At 38.5% G+C, this 21,094-nt stretch overlaps 1 protein-coding gene across 6 annotated transcripts in view; it reads left to right on the plus strand.

The window, feature by feature from the left end:
- smpd3 (sphingomyelin phosphodiesterase 3) overlaps positions 1-21,094 on the plus strand; it is a 120,524-nt gene that overhangs the window by 37,104 nt on the left and 62,326 nt on the right. The gene's annotated exons all lie outside the window — the stretch shown is intronic.

Genomic DNA, 21,094 nt, shown 5'->3' on the forward strand with positions numbered 1-21,094 from the left:
CCCTACCAGCTGGCTTGCAGGCTAGGTTGCTGTTGTAGTGGTCCTCCATATCAATTAGCTGCTTCCTCAGCCTCGTCCACAGTTGGACACATCCATACCTGATGGTCCAGGACTGCAGCTAGCGATGGTACTCTGTCTCCTGCTCTGCAGATTCGCTGTTTTAGTGACTCCAAGCAGAATCTGCAGCAGCAGCCAGTGATCTAAATCTAAATGGATGGGAAACACTGGAAAATGCATTAGTGATACTGGATTATGTCTTATCTTTGTATTGTAATGGATCAAAAAACATGTGCCCCTGACCCATGGTACTATAATTAAAATTGATGTGGGAATTTGTTGTGCTTCATATTTCTTGTATCCAATTTTGTAAAGCTATATTTGGTGATGTTAGTCAGTGTTATTGAAACTGTTCCAAAGCTTTATGAGGCAAATATTTACTCTTTGATCCTTATACAGAAGAAAAATACAACTTTTGCTGGAGTTTGTCAAAACTCACTCTGACCTGTTGAATGCAACGCGGAGGTTTGCGGTATTTCAAAGTTCTACCAAATATTTGTTACAGTTTGTGGGTTTTTTTTTTTCCAGGTGAAAGCTTCAAATTCAGCCTAAACCTTAAGGCTTTACTTAGATAGATTTGAGGGTCAGGGAGTGTATCCACCCTGAACCAGAAGATGTAGGCTGTGTTTAACAGGCACTATTTTATAGTATAGGTAAACTATATGATTACTGCAGTAATTAGACCCTGCAAAGCTGATTAGAGACCAGACCATGTATAACCGTTCACTCACCAATCTTTCCTCCACCCTCTCAACTCTCTTCTCTTTCATTTCTGCCCAGACTGATTGGGCTTCATGTTTTCGTCCTACCTTCATGTGGCCGTGTGTCCATTACATCTCTCTCTCTCCCCCTTTCACTCTTGTATGTCTGCCATCCTCCCGTCTTCTCTGTACCCTCCATCTGTCTATCTCCTTCCCTACATCCATGCTGGCAGGTTTGTATGCCAGCATGCCAGCACGGGTGGGATGTCTGCTAAACTCTACTGCTTTTGGTTGTGCACTGTCCAAAAAGGAAAAGTATAATGCTAAAAGGAACCCGGCTTGAAGCCCTGTTCTCATGATATTTTAAATTTGGTGTCTCAGAATTCATGGTCGCATGCAAGCTTTGAAGCAAACCCTCCAGTCCATTGTAGCAGGAATCTGAAACAGGAAAGCATCTCTATTACAAAGACACGACATTCTCTTTGTAGAAAATCCCCACTCAGCAAGTTACTTTATTTCAGGATCTACTGTTTATGTCATAATATATGATAATAAGCTTTGGCTTTACAACATCCATCTGGATAGTGGGCGGTTAAGAAATTAAAATGTCACTGTTAGAGAGCTTGGAGATTCAAGAAAAACGAATTGAGTCTGTCAGGTGGCACTTGTTCAGCACACTCCTTTGCTGGTAGATTTACTTTCATCTTCTGTAATTGCTCAGTGTTGTTTTTTAAAAACACTGTGATCTATACAGATGTGGGGTGGCACAGAGCGTGGCGAACAGCAGTGTTGCCTGACTGCAGGAAGGTCCTGGGTGCCAGTGCATCAGCGGGCTGTGCCTTTTCGTGCAGAATTTGCAGGTTCTGTGTGCCTGCGTGGGTTCACTCCAGGCACTCTAGCATCCTCCAACAGTCCAAATACATGCATGTTAGGTTAACTGGTGATTCTAAATTGACCTTATGTGTGAATGTGAGTATGAATGATTGCCTATCAAGACTGGCATCCTGACCAGGTTGTACCCTGCCTCTTACCTAGTGACATCTTGGACAGTGTCTAGCCCAACCACAATTCTGTATTGGACAAGCAGAAGAAGATGGATGGATGGATGGATGGATGGATGGATGGATGGATGGATGGATGGATGGATGGATGGTGGCAGATTGTGGAGAATCAGGAGACTCCCCTCACTTCTTGCAATTGCAGGGATTTAGCCTCCTAAAGAAACACCACACCATTGGTGATCATGTAACGTGTGTGGTTAACATGTTTAGAAAACCCTTACTGACAAAATGATGGGACAGCATATAAAATGTAACATCGTTAGCTTTTTAAAGCTTGGCTATTTAGCATGAGGCCAAAACAAAATTGAACCCTAACCTTGCTCCTTCATGGTTTGCCTCAGGCCTGACTGAGTCATCACAGGCAACAACCCCAAACTTACATTTTTTTCCCAAAAGAGTTACATTTTGATGACCTTTACTTAGACCTCAGAAGGTTAAGACATTAAAATGACTGGAAAGAGACTCCAAGCTTTAACACCAACCAGATTTTTTAGAAACATTCATTTTGTGGTGTTTTCTGGGATTTAGCCACTCTAAAGCTTTGGTACATCAGGCAGGCCAAGACAAATCAAATATTTTTTATCCCAAAATCAAAGACATACTAGAGGTTTTTTAAATATCCACTGAAAAGCTCTGATTACTCTAGAATGCCGTGCACATCACCGGTGGGTGCTTCGCATGCTGCAGTATAAAAATCATACTTTCAGTGACTCAAGCTGCTGGCACAGAACCATCATACCTGAATCATCTCGCTCAGGTCATCACTGGTTTGTGGCTCTCTTATCTTTCCCTCCTGTTTGAGAAAATAAACATGACAGAGGTCAACAGACGTCCAGCATGACGGTGGGCGGTAGCTGCAACACAGCTCATCACACTAAACAGGTCATGTGAATATTCGCATTACTTGTATTACACTACCAAGCATTTTAAAAGGCCATCATCACAGCAGATTTGGAGTTCAGGTGAAAATACTGTCAGTGGGAATTTGGGGTAACACGAAGGGTCGCAGAAGAGCGAAAGAGAAAGAACAGACCCAAGATGGGCTGCAGGGACGATGACTTACCACACACTCGGAGCTCAGATACACATTAACCTCACTTGTGCTCTGTGACACACAAAGGAGATTATATAAATCATCTTGTGCGTCATAAATAGTAGCACACACACACACACACTGCTCTCGCTTCTCCTCAGCCTGTATTATAAATCGTTCTGTTGTCCTAATCTGAAATGTAATTGAGGAGCAGAGAGGAAAGGAGAGATGTTACTACAACTACTGGTTGAAATCGCGTCCCTCCTTCCTTGTTACCTTGTTACCTTTTCATTTTCTTCCTGTTGCTCCTGTGTATCTTCAGCATTATTTTACACCACACTTCTCTGAATGTTTTGACTGAAACATGACGACTCTTTGATGGATTGCTGAGAATGGAAAGCTCTTTGGAAGATATCCAAAAAGTTTGATCATATTGTCACAGAAAATGTTTGAGCCGTAAATCAACCGTCATTCTTGTTCACTGGTTATGAAAGATTTCCAACATTTGCTGATAAAAAAAACAGAGGCAGGATTAAAATACAAGACAGATCAGTGGAGCTGACTGTACAGAACTAAAATCCACCACAGCAGTGACAGTATCTCACAGGTTGTTGCACATTTTAGGGACTGTAAAAACATTATTACTCATAGTGTTACCATTTATATTTCATATTTTATTCAGGTATTACTTAAAGAAGGGTATTTGATTTGTCCTTATTGACAAATTAAAAGATGTAATATAGTAGTGTAGTGGTTCACACATTTGTTTAGCATGCAAATAGACATTGGTTCAATTTCACCCACAGACATAACTCTTCTTTGGTGTCACATCAGGATGGGCATCTGGAATCTGGGCATCTCCCATGATTTTCAGCTCTGCACCTGCCTCACAACACGAGGAGGATGTGCATGGATTACTTTTTGTTGAACATCGGTCCCTATAAATTACTATAGTTTCCTATTTACATGAATGGAAACATTCATCTATTGTCTGCTACTTAGTCCAGATGTCCTCCTGGGACACATCAGTGTCAAATGAGATAGATTTGAAATTATTTTGTTGTTGTGAACAGGCTTACAAGACAATGCTATTTAAAAAAAAATTAAGCTGAATACAACATATATTACAAATAAAAAATGACCAATCAGGGACCAATCCTGATATTTGTCCATACTTTAACCATAGAGTGGTTGAGCTATTTTATTAAGCCCCAGGTCACAAGTTCATGTAGGGTGTGAGTGACCCCAGAGTAACCATTGTTCACCAGGGAAAAATGGGTATTTCACCAATAGTTGATAAGTAAATGAGCTGGTTCTTATATTGCACTTTTCTATTCCAGCTTAGCACACAAAGCTTTATACAACATGCCTCGATCACCGATGCTATGCTATTTCTACCTAAGTGCTTTCTATCTAACATTTACATGTCGATGGATGCATCAGAGAGCAAGTTGGGGCTCAGTATCTTGCCTGCAGACTTGAGCAGCCAGGGAGCAAACCCCCAACTGTCCAATTAGTAGATGGCTTGCTCTACTTCCTGAGCTACAGGGACCCTTACCTGGTGGTTGCTGGCAGTTGATTCTGAACTGTTATTCAATGCTGCAGCATTGAGGATTTGTTGCAGTATCCTATTTGCACCTGAATTCTCTGAGCAGCAGCCAACATCTCTAGTAGCATACTTTTCCCTATAGTGGCCAGAAGTTGCCACCGGGTTGCCAACTCATACTGTTTCCTTTATCTGTTTTAAAATGTTTAAATATGCATGCTGCCTGCCTCTGACAGCTACCACCTGTTCTTCCACACACAGATCTGTACCACTGAGCCAGTATTTAGGGAACTGGGCTACAAATACAAATGCATAAACCTTTTACACAGACACCAGAGACCATGTGAGGGTACTTTTGGGTCAGGAGGAGGTCATGGTTTGCAGGTCCAGGTCCTGAAACATGTGGATGTTTTCTGTATGAATGCAGATCACAATCTGAAAGTGCTGATAACCACATCATAACCACAAAAACTCAAAGCTAATGCAGAAAAGCCTGCATGTCTGTTGACTCAGCAGGGAAACAAAAAAAAATAGAACTATTATTTGAAAGTCACACAGATGGTTATAAAGAGCTTCTTGCATTATATTAATTTTTATGTTTAATTATAGTCAGCCTTTACCCAGGCTTTGGTAAGTGACATTTGGCACTCTGAACTGAACTTCCCAAAAGGTTATAAATAGCATCAGCGTGGTCAAGTTGAGTTTTTTAGGTGAAAGACTGAGGAAAGGGAATGGTTCCCCTTTATAATCCATCTGAATTAGATTGGCTGGATGACATTTACTCTGGATTACACTCATTTGGTTGGAATATTTGCATCTCTCTAAAGCAACATTTAGAGTGGACAGCTGTGCAGTGACTAGTGAGTGTGTGTTTGGGGCTGAGGAGGGGGTTGGTTGCCTGCCTGCTGCTGTTGGCAGGTCATTGTGAACAGACTGGGTGAACACGGAGAGATTATGTTTCCACCGCTGGTTACCTCTGCTGAGAGGTAGCACAGAGCCGGATTTGGGTTTGGTTCAGTTAATCTTTTAGTCTGAGGTTTATATTTGGAAACCACGTGAGTGTGTGCTGTCAGTCATCCAAGCGGTTAACTGATAAAATCACACCCACATCATTCAGACGTTTAGCTGTGTTGATAGTGCTTTATGTATTCTTAAACACAAGCAATCATGTTAGCTGCAGCTGTGGCTGTGCTGCCACTCTGTCTGCCCAAGAGGTGCTCCACTGTGCCCAAAGGCCTTAATCTACTTTTTGTGTGAGGTTGGAAAGAGGTGCTTTGGGTGGAGCTGCGTGTGTGTGTCAGATGTGGTTGATGCAGTCAAAGCATGTGGCTTTAGCGATTCATGAAAAAGCGACCACATGCTGATAACAGAGGGAACCAGCTCAAACAAACAAGTGCATGTGAGGCAGCTACGCACAACGGCCTCTCATTACCTGCAGGGACTACAGGCCACATTCTGACCTCGATGAGTGTGTGTGTGAGTGTGATGTCAGAAGGGGTGGGGTGGGGAGAGGATGAGAGGCAGCCATGTACGGTAATTAGCAAGGACCTGAGGTTAAAGATGACATTGAGGTTGGGTGGGCTGTGGCTCTGTGCTGCATGCTAACCTGATTTTCAACTTCCTCCTAATTCTCCTTCTATTTTCAGCCTGCCATGTGGTAAATTCTAAGAGTTAGTTTGGCTGAGTAGATTCTAAATGCAGCATTAAAGACGAACCAGTGCATCTGGCAGCATCAATTTAGTTGCTGCAAGCAGATTCTGTAGCGGAAGGAGCAGAGACGGACGGGAGCTAAACCTGCTGTCCTCAACCTGTAAGTGGCTGATGCTGGAGAGGTCGCTTACCCTGTGAACTTAAACTTTACACTTTCCTCGGTCATTAAGAACTTAAAGGAACCAGGGTTCTATAGAAAGTTCATGCCAGATGGTTGTAAAGCTTGGATGGGAGTTTTAGCATATCATAATAATAATTATAATAAAGTTATAAGAAAAATAAGCTCTGTAAGGGTAAATAAGTCTTTTTAAGCTACTTTTAAATATTAATTTATGTCAGATAGGGGTGAAGATGTTGACAAAGAAGCTGCAGGTTGTTGCACATGGGGCCGTCCCAGCACACCGTCTGGCCGTTAGCAGCTCCAGCCTTAAAAAAACATTATTATACTAGTCCCATAAAAAGCCTTTCTGTTGGATTTTTAATCATCCAAAGTATGTTAATTGACTGATTGATACCTGTTTAAAAGACCTTTCAATAATATAACCAAGAGGAAATTAAACCATGATCGATTGTCTGAATGTTGCTGAAACTCAACATTGAGTTTCAGCAACTCAATGTTGAGTTGCACCAGCATCCAGAATCCAGTCAGAGTGGATTCTGGTGCTGCACCTCTACCCTCATGATTCAACATGGCGGGCGTGATTACAGCCGGATTGGCGTCCTCGCGGTGGTGTTGTGATGTTTGGTGTTAAAACTCCAAAACAATTTCAGATATAGACTTCGTTTGGGCAAATAAATAAACTAAGATTGACATTTATAAGAGACAAAATGGCAAAGATGAAGAAAGTCGAAGAAGATCTGGAGGAGATTAAACATTCACTTAACTCGCTGACGTCGGAAATTGAAAAAGTAAATAAGCAACAAGGAATATTAATGTCGATGATGGACCAAATCAAAGACCTAAAAAACCTGATTAAGGAGAAAGATAAGACAATCCAGTTTTTGGAAAGGAAGGTGGACGATCTAGAACAGCAGGCTCGACTTGAGGAAGTGATTATTACGGGTCTGGAAACTAAACACAGGAGTTATGCGAGAGTCGCCGAGTCTGGGACCGGTGCAAAAAGAGGAGAAGACGAGCCCCCGATGGAGGAGCTACAGACGTTGGAACGGCAGGTTGTGGAATTCTTTTCGAATAAAAAACTTCCCCTGCATAGTAATAATATATCTGCATGCTATACCCTTCCTAGAAGGCACACTAAGGCTCCTCCAGCAATTGTAGTGAGATTTGTAAACCGTAAACACAAAGTTGATTTGCTGAGGCGGTCTAGCCTTTTGAAAGGAAGTGGAGTATATTTGAATGAACATCTTACAAAAAGAAATGCAGATATTGCTAGACAAGCTCGCATTTTACGGAAGGAGAAAAAGATTCAAGCAACCTGGACCAGGAACTGTAAAGTGATGATTAAACTGAATGGAACGCCAGAAGAAGCTAAGGTTATAACGATTAAAGATCTTGAGGAATTGGACATTTATTCAAGATAACATTATCAAGGTAGGCAAACGGTTACGACCAATCATGGCTATGAGCCTAAAAACAATTAGTTCATCCTTTACAAGAACAGATGCTACTTCAGGTGGAAAAGGACAAAAGGAAATCGTAAATCGGACATGGAAGAAAACAAGATCAACGGACTTTAAAATATGTCGATAAATGAATGTGCAATTGCTAAGGATTCCTGTCTTTTTTGAGGTTAACAGATAGTTTTAGAATAATTATGTATAATGCTCGACGACTCAGATTATAAATCATATGATTTTGAAGTAGGTATTGACCCTGAAAGGAATGTGCTTAATACAATTAATGTCACATGTGAATATTATACAGAGGAGCAATTCAGGGATACGGTTGAAATAGTTAATACATTTTCATTAATTCATATTAATTGCAGAAGTCTTTATAGAAGTTTTGCTTCGATTAAAGATTTCTTGTATAGTTTGAGAGGCAGGTTTCAAATAATTGCTCTGTCTGAAACATGGTTAGATGAGAAGAGGGGTTGTCATTTTTGTATCGAAGGGTACGATTTATACTTTGTAAATAGAATTAAGAAAAAGGCAGGAGGGGTGGCACTTTTTGTTAATTGTGATTTGAAATGTAAAAAAGTTGAATGTATGTCTGTGGCTATAGACGATTTAATGGAGTCTGTGACAGTGGAACTGGACATAGAAAGAAGAAGTAATATAATTGTAACGTGTATATATAGGAAACCGGGGTCACAGATTGAGTTATTTACAGAGGCAGTAGAAGACTTATTGAGTAAGGCTAAGGGAAATAAGACTTTATGTTTGTGTGGTGATTACAATATTGATCTTTGTAAAGAGGCAAATGATAAGGCTGCGTCAGATTTTTTTGAATTATTACTTGGTAAAGGATTTTATCCTTTAATTATGAAGCCGAGTAGAATAACGGATAAATCAGAAACATTAATTGATCATATTTTCATTAATAGTTTGGAGAGTAATATTATGAGTGGCCTCATCATAAATGATATAAGCGATCATCTACCAGTCTTTTTTACTTTTGATTTAAATATGAAAAGAAAGGAAGAAGTTGGTTTCGTGAGTCATAGGAGGTTAAGAAATAACGAGGCAATTAATAAGTTTAGACAAGATCTCATGGAAGTGGACTGGAAGGAAGTTTATGTAAATGAGGTCAACGTTGCATATGGAGCTTTTTTAAAAACTTACTTGGCCTTGTATGATAAACATTGTCCAGTGGTATCATTTAAGTATAAGAAAAAGAATAAGAATATGAAACCTTGGATAACTAAGGGTCTTGCAAATGCATGTAAAAAGAAAAATAATTTATACAGGGATTATATAACACAGAGAACTAAGAATGCGGAAATGAAATACAAAGTTTATAAAAATAAGTTGGTATTAATATTGAGGAAAGCCAAGAAAGACTATTATAATAAACTTTTTCAGGAAAACAAGAATAATATTAAGGGCATTTGGAATATTTTTAAGGAGGTATTGGGTAACAAGAACGCACCCTTAGATCGGCCTAATTATTTCATTAAGAATAATCAAGTTGTCGAAGACAAGACTGAAGTAGTAAACGAATTCAATTCTTTTTTTGTAAATGTTGGACCCACTTTAGCAAATTTAATTAGAAAAAATGACGACCCAGAATATGAGGAAGCCTGGAAAGGAGAAAATAGAATGGTTAATTCTATATTCTTGGCTGATACTACCATAAAAGAAATAGTAGCAATTGTAGAAAATTGTAAAAATAAAAAATCAACTGACTGTGATGGTATAGACATGGTTGTAATTAAAAAGACTTTAGATTGTATAAGTATTCCTCTGTGCTATATTTTTAATCTCTCGTTACAATCAGGAGTATTTCCTGATCAAATGAAAGTGGCAAAAGTGATACCCTTATATAAATCAGGAGATAAGCATAGTTTTAACAATTATAGGCCAGTGTCTCTTTTGTCACAGTTTTCAAAAGTGCTTGAAAAACTTTTTGCGCAAAGACTTGATAGTTTTATTGAAAAATATCAACTAATAAATGAAAATCAATTTGGATTTCGTAAAAATAGATCAACGGCATTAGCATTGTTGACTTTCATTGATGATATTTCATCGGCAACCCATAATAATAAATATACAGTTGGGGTATTTGTTGATTTAAAGAAAGCTTTTGATACCTTACAACATTCTATTTTGATTTCTAAATTGTATAATTATGGTGTGAGAGGAGTGGCATTGAATTGGTTAAGGAGTTATTTAGAAAATAGATCGCAATATGTACATTATCTTGGTAACACCTCTGAAAGATTGAAGATTGTATGTGGCGTTCCTCAAGGTTCTATTTTGGGACCTAAACTTTTTAATTTATATATTAATGATATCTGTGATGTATCCAAAAGCTTAAATTCTATTTTATTTGCAGATGACACAAATTTTTATTGCTCTGGAGAGAATTTGAAAGATTTGGTTGAAATTATGACTTCTGAGATGTTAAGATTAAAAAAATGGTTTGATGTAAATAAATTATCCTTGAATTTGACAAAAACGAAATTCATGATATTTGGCAATCGTGTAAAGGAGGATGAAGTCATTATGTCCATTGATGGAGAATTGATTGAAAGAGTTACTGAATTTCGTTTTTTGGGTGTAATAGTAGATGAAAATTTGACATGGAAATCACATATTGAGTATATTAGAAAGAAGATGGTTAAAAACATTTATATTTTGGGTAATGTAAGAGATTTATTAGACTATAAAACAATGCGCATTTTATATTTTTCATTGTTTTTCTCATATTTTAGTTATTGTGTTGAAATCTGGGGGAATACATATGAGAATACTATAAAACCTTTAAACTTATTACAGAAGAAAGTGATACGAATGATTCATAATGTTAAATATAGAGAACATACAAATAAATTATTTATAAAATCGAAATTATTAAAATTAGGAGATTTAGTGAAATTACGGACACTATTAATTATGTTTAAGGCTAAAAATAATATTTTGCCCTTTAAGTTACAAAGAGTATTTTTATTGTGTTCAGGGAGAGAAGATAGTAGAAGGAAATTTTATTTTAAGCATCAGTTAGCTAGGACTACACAAAGATTAATGAGTCCAACGGTTAGGGGTATACGATTGTGGAACTCTCTTCATTATAATTTAAAGAATTGTATGAATTTACATTGTTTTAAAAAGTGTTACATGCTTAAAACGATAACTCAATATGAAGAATGTGAATGAAATTGGGGTTCATTGAAAAAGGATCCATTATAATTTTTTTTTTTGTTTTATTTATTTTAATTTTATTTTTCTCCTTGTTATTATGTGGAGTGGTATATTCTGATTGTAAATTTGTATATTTTGATTGTAAATGTGTTGTTTGGTTTGGGTTAGGACCGGAGATAAATGTTAATGTTAGTTTGTTCCTTGATTTTTGGTGCCCACTTGTAATATAAGTTGGATTGTAGATAGGGGGCAGGGTTTAATAAGAATATTTCTTCTTCCTGCTCCTTTTCACACATGGTTGTAGTGCTTTTTGATAGAAAGTGTGGTTGGTTTGTTTGTACTGTTGTACCAAGTGTGAAATAAATAAATAAATGAAATGAAATGAAATGATGTCCTTTCAAATATCCTTACATGGTTGTAGCAGGAGTGTGCAGCATTGTTTGTATATTTCTCAAAAGCAAGGTTAGTATTGAATAGCATGACAAAGGACCAAAGGAGGACTGGGTGCAAATTAGCAGACAGTCATTTTTTTAAACGGTTTGTAAGAATGGAGAGGTTTATAATGTCTGCTGAAAGATAGAGGTTATTGTCATCAACAAACAGTGGAATCAAATTAAATTCCCAATTATTTTGTCTGGTGTTGGCAGATAATAGGGGCTGAATGTAACCAGAAGTTCTTTGTGTAAGTACAGAGTTATGAGTCATAAGCTCAAGCTTCAAATGGCTGGTTTGTTTACGACGGGCTTCCAATCGAGAAACAGCTTTCTTAAAGGGAGAGGGAAGGGAGCTTGTTTCAAACAGTTTATGAACTGAGGGGCTGCAACAAGCTTCAGCAAGAGAAATATATAATTTTGTTTAACTATATATCATGCAAAGCTACTCTAGCCGGGTATAAAATAAAAGTAAGGAACTAGAAATGAACTGAACGTGTCCCTTAAATAGCTTTTTCCACTGATTAAATGCTTCCAAATTAAACTATATTTGTCCAACACTGTGGTGCTATAAAACATCAGGCCAATACTGAACCTCACTAGGATTTAAAATAAAAATATAGCTGTTGGATTGGTTTTACTGGTTAAATAGTCAAGGGCAAATTCGGGGCAGAAGACCATGAAAACTCAAAATATTTATGTTACAAACCAGCAGAAGCTGCTAGAGCTACTGAGCTCCATCTCCCAGCCTTGCTCTAAGACAGTACCTAATATCACACATATGTAAACAATCATGCGGGACCAGGAAAAATACAGGGCACCTACCAGTAAATCACCAGCAGAACCAAGAGGATTATATGTTACATAAACTCTGACAATTTCAACCTTCTATCCAAACCATTGAACTCAAGTCAGCAAAACCAAAACACATGTTAGGCCACAGTAACACATCCATCTTCTCTAAAGCACAAGCCTGAAAGAGCCACAGTTCAAAAACTAAATGCTGTTAAGTGCTAGGACCTCAAAAATGGGCATTTCATATACTCACACATAAACACACGATATTTAAATGAGTTTATTTTCTCTAGTTGACATTTTACATTTTCTACCTTCGCCTCCGACCATAAAGAGGATCATATTGCAAAGCCTCCAGTGATTTATAGTGAGAGCTCCATCCTGACCTGAAGCCAAGTAGTAATCTGTCACTCATAATTAAATCAAGCTTTCAATCATTAAACAATGACCCAGGCAGAACAAGTAATAGTACTACGTGTGTGCTTTAGGATACGATGAATTTTAAATGTACTGATGATTTAATGAATCACAGCTTTCTGTTAAAAACTGACTCACAGATTATTCCCATGGTGCAGTGCTCTCATAGCCTACATCTGATATCACCTCTACAAATAAATAAAGCAATAAAGCTTTGAATTACTAAGAAACTCTCACCCAGAGTTCCAGCTGTGAAACACAGAATACAGACCGGTGATCACAGTGCTGCCACACATACATGACAGAAAATATCAGCAATAGGTCCCTGTTAACATTTCCTTTGAAAGCAAGGATAACAAAGCACCACAAGATTCATAACTTAAGATCACTTTATGAGACCAACAGGGAAATTTGTATTGGAAATAAAGTAAGCACATAAAATTAAACAGCTTTAGTGCCTGAGCAGCATTGGTACAATGTGGAGTCTCACACTCGAAATCAAAACTGCATTTTTTAATGTGTCTGTGTTAGAGGAGTAACTTATTTTAACATTTGTAAAATAACTATGCTTTCTTTGTGTAGTATGTACTTATTCAGGTCGCAGGTCCATCACAGCGTTAACACATAGAGACAGGGAACCATTTACACTCACATTCACACCTACAGCTAATTTAGAAGCACCTCTTAACCTCACATGCTTGCCTTTGGACTGTGGGAGGAAGCCAGAGCATCCATACAAGCACAGGGAACCGGATTATTGGATTGCTAAGTTTCTGTCTATCATATAGTCCCTTAAAGTGCTTTAGAAAGTGCATTGATATTACAATTGTTATGAATTTGTGCTGTGTAAATAAAGCTGAAAGAATACTGAACATAAAACCATGGTGCATGGTAAAAGCAATGCCAGTGGAACACAAAGTGCAATGAATGTCATCTTTCTATTATGCTTATCATGTATTCAAAGTACTTTATGTTTAGTGCTGTGAACAAATATTCATCACCTTCCAGATTTCCTAGTTGTTGTTTTTTTTTGCATATTTGTCACATTTGAGATCTTGTAACAAATTTTAATACTTGACAAAAAACCCTAAGTGAATAAAAAAATCATGTTTTCATTCATTAAAGTAAAAACTTAATTTGGGTTTCCTTCTTCATAAGCGTGCCACCACAGGATCCACCCTTCATGTTATTAGCATAGTGTATCTACTCGGTTTTCAAAGAAAAAGTATTGGAGTCTCAGTTTTTGTTAATTAAGAAAAAAACTTCTTCAAATGTTCAGCACAAGACGAAAATTCAAAAGGTCATCTCATTTGAAGTCTCTTACTCTTTCTCTCTCACACAGACGTTCACCTGTGTTTGCCGGGGCCTGAACTTTGGGCTGTTTCCATAGCAACATTCATCGCACTTAATGATGGTGACAGCCAGCTGCGGTCATTTCCTTGTGTCATTTTTCAGCATTCGCCGCCTCTCCTTCCTTTCCAACATCCTCCCCCTAAGCATCTATACAGTTAGACTGGATGAGAGCGTCTACCCACCTCAGGTTTATTTGTAACGGGTTAGTGGTTCTCACCAAGCTCACCCTGAAAGTTGAGGAGAAGAAAAAAAAATCACCAGGGAGATTATTCAGACCCAGAGTTGCAGCTGATGCCTTTGCACTGCTCTCCACGAGGATGCAAACACAAAAACAGAATATGATGTGACATGACTTAGGCAGAAATGATGCACAAGCCCGGTACAGGCAGTATCAGCATGCAGGGAGGCTACAACATGGTTCCTGTCCTCAAGTTCTAGCTCAGTGGCAAAGGCAGGGATATTTCTTAATACATGCATGTTTTTTGGGATATGAACAAAACCCACAAAGACATGCAGAGAACCCCACACCACACATTCCCCATACGCCTGGAGGGAATTCAAATCCATTTTCTGAGGCAGCTGTGCTAACTGTGCTTTTGTCGAAAAGTGAATCAAATCAAGTAACTGCAGAAGATCACAGACTGTCAGGAAAAGGCCACACATGGAGATTCAGAAAAACCACAAAGACGCGGGATGGCTTGAAAAGAAAAACATAATTAACACAAATGAGAAGTAACGAAGAGCAGCCTTTGTATCCTGCTCAGATAGAAAAGTTGGCATATCAATAAAAGTAAAAAAAAAGCAACAAAGTAAAATGGAAAAGGGGTCATTATATGTTGCCCTTAGCAGTTACTTAAATGTCTGCTGAAGCTTTTTAACAGAGTTTTTATTATTCTGATTCCTTTCTTATCTTCTCTCTAATGGTTTAATTTCAATCAGAATTCATGCTACTTGCTTTTTATCTCAGCAAACCAATAATTTTCATGTTACTTTTCTTCAGATTTGTCTAAATCTTCCTCTGCACTCTTTTGTTTCTTAGTGTTAGGCGAAGAGGGTTTAATAGACTGTTTACTCGCTGGGCCCACGTCCTCATTTTAGGTTTGACAGCATTTTAGTAGATAGGTGAATGGCTTGGACATGAATTGAGCTGCAGTTTGGGGAAGGCCTCGAAGGGGACTGGCGGCGGTTCCTGGGCCTGGCGGATCCCCATGTGCTAAATAGAAGTGAAGAAGTTAAAGAATTGAAAAGGGGAGGGAGGGGCATGTAAACGAGAATGAACAGCTTGTAGAGCTGGGATAACATATATAGATGAGAATCGGAAGACGACCAGTGTCGTTGCCTTTAATGTGTATGCACATGTGGCCCTGCGGTTACAAAAAGACAGGTTAACTTTTGTTTTATTTCTCTTTTGCAAAAATAGATCGTCTATTATTCTGTAAGCAGATGTTCACATGTATAAAAACCCCACACCAACCAGGGTTTTGGTGGTATATCACTGCAGGCACAGTGCATGTTAGCCTCATGTGTAGCCGGCACCTTTACAAGAGGTTGTGGGTTTGTACACCAAAGCATCGTTGTTATTTTTTTAGTCATTTTCAGTAGCAGCGCCACAATTTTACCGCAAATGCCAACAGTGTGGCTGCTGTTTACCCGGCCATCCAATTACAGTGTAAGAGGATGCCAAATGGAAGACCAACCAAGTGCTGAAAAACAACAGAGCTGAGTTTAATTCGGCTGCTATCCAAGCATTTGTGTCTTTACCAAATGAAATCGCCCAAACAACCAAAACCGATATGAAAATTATTGCTTGAAAAAACATTTTGTTTACTGCTGGTGTACCAGTTAAGTTAAGAATAACAACTAATGATAAAAATCATAATCATTCAAACTGATTTCACGTCATACTTTTCCACTGGTTGTCTGTGTCCCACCAGTAGAGTGCACCCCACAGTTTGAAAACCACTGAGCTTGCAATACATTTTTTCCATGAATATTCTGTATCATAGCAACCAAAGCATCGCAGCTGAAGAAAAAAAAATGCTGTGCTTTCGAAGCGCTCTCAAACACTCCCAGCTGGGCATTTACAAGAGAGCGTCCAGTGTTTTCAGCTGGGGGAAAAAACGTGCTTGTATACACACCCCCTTTGTCTTCTGGCAGGTTTTGTCTCGCTAAAAATGTTGTGCGTTCAGATGGCACGCGAGAGCACAGAGTTTCATTTTCACTCGTTATAAGGGACTGGCTTGCTTGCATGTCCTTCACACATGTCCATTAGGAGGAGAGTCAGCCAAATTACAATGGATGTAGTGTGACTGACCGACTGACTAAAGCACAGACACTAAACTGTTTTCGGAGCCAGTAATCTGATCTGCTTGTGGAAACTGACTGTGAATTCCTGCTAATACACATCAGCTCCTTTGGGCTGCTAGCACATTTCCCCTTCTTCTCTTTTTGTTCCTCTTCCATTCGAGGCTGTCTGCCGTTCTAATTTGAGTTCAAAGACAGTCATTTTTCTAGCTGCTCGGCTTAGGCAAACATACATTTCCCCTCAAAGCGCAGCCAAGGCCAGGCTGAAACTTATTTTCAGCTTTGAGTGTCCGTGTGAATGTTTTCAGCAACCTGTCGTAGAAGTTAGGACCATGCTTTTCTGTGTGAATTTCCCACAGTGTTTCTAAAGCATGGCAAAGCTGATCTTCTCTACTGGGTTTTTGAGAGGGATCAGAAAATATGACCTTGCTACTGGGAGCGTGGTGGGGAGATGACCACAGGCTGCTTTGGGCAGGAACCCAAACATAATTAAAGTCTTAGATCATCAGAAACACCACAACGTGTTCGGGAGAGAGTGCAGCAGTCCTAACATTAGATGTACTTTGGTGGTTTAAAGGGAGTGAAACTCTTTTTACATGATTGTGTGTTGACGGTGGATCAGCACACAGCTGAGTAAGCTGTGCTGCTTTGTCTGCAGCAGGGCCAAAGGGGAAAGCACAGTGTGTGTTTGTGTTGGATGCACATGTGAGTGTTTAATATGCTTCTCAGTGTTCCGGTTATGTATTGATGACTTAATGTACCGAACATGAAAGCTCTCGTGTGTCTGCCTCCATGCCTGCGATAGCATTATGTGAAAGAGTCTATGCTGTTTGCAGTGATGTGGGTGGAAGGAAACAGAGAAGGGAGGAGAGGAGTGAATGCAGAGAAAGGGTGAGTAAGATTTAAAAAATATGAGTGTGGCTGGAGCTCTTCGTCTGCTGGTATCATTCATTTCTATACGTATTTTTTCTTTTTCCTAAAAGATGGTGACATCACCCATTGGTTTCTGGGCTCAGTGGACTTCAGTGTGAGTATTTTGGTTAGTTTTTTTGAGGTAAAAAATTACTTTGTTAGGATGAGATTGTGGGATGAGAGTAATTAGCTAATACTAGAAAGCCTGGCTAAGAATCTGCTTCAGAAGTAAAGCATGAACTGCTCGGACAGCCTGTTTGTCACATAATTCCATTAAAATGCTCTAAAAAGCAACAATAAAGCAAACATGGTCGAGAGGTCCATTTCAGTGACTTCATTTAGCAGAGGTGATGGCGACCAGCTCAAATTTGGCTGTGTCCGCACACCCGTCAGTCAAATTGAGCCACTGTATGATAGTTCTGAATTTAAAAATTACCCGTAAAGACATTTATTTATTTTTTGCAGCAGGCATTAAACATGCTTTTAATGCTACAAAACTTATTTTACAGTGGAGTCTATGGGGAATGACCCGCTTGTGGAACCAGCCTCAATTGGCCATTAGAGGAACTGCAGTTTTTGGCCCTGGTTCAGCTGTGATTATGGATGGGGTGTTTTTATTTACTAGCATAGCATTGTTTGTTTGTTTTTTTATTTGAAGTTAACACATATACATATTATTAACATAGTATTTTCGGATGTTTTTAGTAAGGGAGTTTTTGCAGTGTGGAGTGCTGCCTTATCTCCTGTTATACTGAGTAGACTGCTACACTGACCTCCATCAGACTGAGGTATTGATCCACTACAAACTGGCTGCCCTGGATTAGAGAGCGAGCACACCCAGCAGCAGCTCACGCATGCAAATGTACATATAGGCATGCGCAGAAAACATGCACGCACATTTTTTGACCGAGCTCCATTGCCCCCTACCCTGAACCCACATGGATGAGTGCCCAGAGGGCTGCTGGGTAATTGCAAGTCATGACTGTAATCCACTGAATCTGAATGTAGCTAATAGACCCACGTTTCGCAGTGTATAGGTCTGAATGAACTGCCTTACAATGGCTGTCAGATAAAAGTGCAGCTGTGACTGAGGTGAGAGATGATTTGCAGAAAGGAAGACATTAGTAAGTCATTAGAGTAGCTGAGTGGCTTAACTGTGTACCTTACTGTACATAGGCTACTTTTTAAACCTTCTTGCTCAACTGCATCGCCAATTAGTGTTAAACAGTCAGTAAAGAACAGAACAGAGTGCAAAGAAAATCATTGTCTGAGCTTTTCTCCTCGTCCTCACAAGCACGTCCATCTTTATGAAAAACTTTGTTTCTAAAAGAGGCAGTTGGAGGAAATAAAAACAAAAAAGAGCATGAAAATTATCTGTGTGAGAACTGGAGCCTCTTTCACATGGATCGTATCTAAGATCTCACATGAACTAAAGTCTGAAGTGCAAAATTCTGTTTTATAATGAGTGAGCGGCGTGTGAGGACCATAAAGCTTTTGATTTATTCATTCATGTGTTAAGGTTATATTTGGGGATGTACATAACTACTAAACACATTAACATTGCTCCCCTCTGTAGTCAGCACCAATGTTCCCTCTAAGCTGTGCAAGTTTTTAAATTGTGTTGATAGGCCACGTAAAACCAGAGTTATGATAAAAAAATATATGTTTGTTTGTTTTTTTCCTGAATACTATCGTTGTTTATATTTACTGCGGGAAGAAACGGTAAACATGGCATTTTATAAGGAAAGCGCTCGAAAGCACTCTCCACCTGTGAGCAAAGACAAAACCAAAAAATCCCGACCCTTTCCTATTGGTGGAAAAATGTACCATGTCGACCAATCAAAAAATGATATGGCAACATGGCATTTAGTTGTTTAGGAAGGGGGAAGTTTTAGGAGTGACGGCGGTGTTTTGAGATGCAAGAGATTTGCGACGTTTAGCATGTTTGGAGTCTAAAGTTAGTGTGTTGTGTAGTTAGTAATTATTTTTTGGAGTGGCACAAATAATTTGTGTGGCATCAAATTTGATGCAGAACAGCTGATTGTTCTGTAAATAGTTTGAAATGTTTATTTAAAAAAAACACCTTGGCTGCATTTTTAGGTAAATAGCTGCAAAAAACGTAGTTGTTTGCAAAACTCAGTTACTTTTTTGAAGAAGATACCATATAATTAATTGCCCAACACTGGTCATTATATACTGTATTTTGCAGACAGAGAGTTACAGGACTCTCTCCCAGACCACAGACTCAGAGTCATAATACAAGTCAGAGCGTTATTTAAAAAAGAAAAAGAAAAAGAAAGTTGTGTTTTCAAAATTGGAGTTCAAGTTATTTTTACTTCCAATAGTGTTAACATACTACACAGGTCATGAACAAGATTTTTTTAAAATTTTCATTGTAAGTGGGATAAAGCAGTTAATTAAAAGTAGTCTAACATAAATGTAAATGCTGTAATTTGATTATTTTAATAAACCATGTAACTTGGATGGATTCGATGCTGGCGTGACCACAGTGCACACGTCTAATGTTGCTCACAGTGGTCCAAGGGATCGCTCAGGGAGTTTGTGTGTTTGCTTAGACACATGAAAAATTAGAGGGAACATTGGTCAGCACCAGAAATACTAGCTGGTTATGCAGACGGTGGCGCTCCACTGCACCTTCTCTCTCTGATGGAAGACATAAAAAGCTAGGTGGAAATAGATGATGCAGTGCTTTTTAAAACTGATCTAGAAAGTGAATGACTGTATATTGACTGTGTCTGGCATTTAAACAATACATTGTGCACAGGCAAGTGGATGTTAACCTGCAAGGAAAGAAGGCTGCTAGTACTAGCTTACTTCTTCCTTTCGCCTAAGCAAACATTAGCTTACTTCACTTCCTGCAAACTGCTCAAACACCGTGTGTTTATATTTGTATGCATGCATCTGCATGATTATTACATTTCAGGAGCATCTAAAAGATGCTTTAAAATGAACTGTTCAAAATAGCTCCCAAGAACATTGTCTACAGTATTTGACCTCATCCATAAGACTGTAGTTTCATAAATCTTAACCAAAATATATAACATATATAACAAATATATATTAGTTTCTTTATATATTAATATTATATTATTAATATTTATTAAAGGTAATGTGTCAAGTATCAGTGTAAATAATTGTTTTAATTCATTTAAATTTAGGATTTTAACTTAAATAAGGATAAACACACATATTTCCAGAAGATTTGCTGTTAAGCTTAGCTAGCGATCTTTTAGGACTACTTTTTATCTCTAATACAAATTGATTCTCCTTTTGTTTGTTTACAAAAAGTCAACAAAGTTGTTTCTAGTTTTTCAGTCATGAAACCTTTAAAGATAATAAATCTGGAAATATGCAGAGAAACTAGTTTGAGCTAAGGCCTGAGATAGCTGCAGTTAGCCAGACACCACTGACTACTTGGTTATATTTTTTCAGCACATTACGTCATTGGCAAATTGATTATATGGTTCAGAAGAGTAAATTGTAGTCAATATTTTATTTATTGTATGCATTTAATTGCGATTTTATAACTATGTCATTCTCCTGTTCTTGGTAATGTCAGTTAAAACTGTTTCAGGTGCACTTTACCTGCTTTTTGGTGGATAGCAGCCCTGTTTTACATTTAACTGGTGAAACAAAGACAAAACCTCAGTCAGATTTGTGATCTAAATAACAAAGCCCACGTACAAAAGGTGTGAATGGAAATGCATGACATGTGAGCACACTGTTATATAATAAACCTGCTAGTTTATGATGCTGCAGTTCAGGAACCCTGCAGCCTGATCAGGTCAAGCGTATGACGTAGTAGAACTAATTTAAAAGAGGCTGAAATGAAAATAAACTTTTTGCCATGCACAGAGATGGACACTGGCATCTGGGACATTAAAAAGTGGGCCAGTAATTCTCTGAATGCCTCAATAAAGGGCAGACCAACAACTCTGTCAGTACACGAGCTGTGAGGAATGGAAATTCCTGCAAAACCACAGAAACTG

The sequence above is a fragment of the Pelmatolapia mariae genome, linkage group LG7 (genome assembly GCF_036321145.2).
Source record: "Pelmatolapia mariae isolate MD_Pm_ZW linkage group LG7, Pm_UMD_F_2, whole genome shotgun sequence".
Taxonomy (NCBI): domain Eukaryota; kingdom Metazoa; phylum Chordata; class Actinopteri; order Cichliformes; family Cichlidae; genus Pelmatolapia; species Pelmatolapia mariae.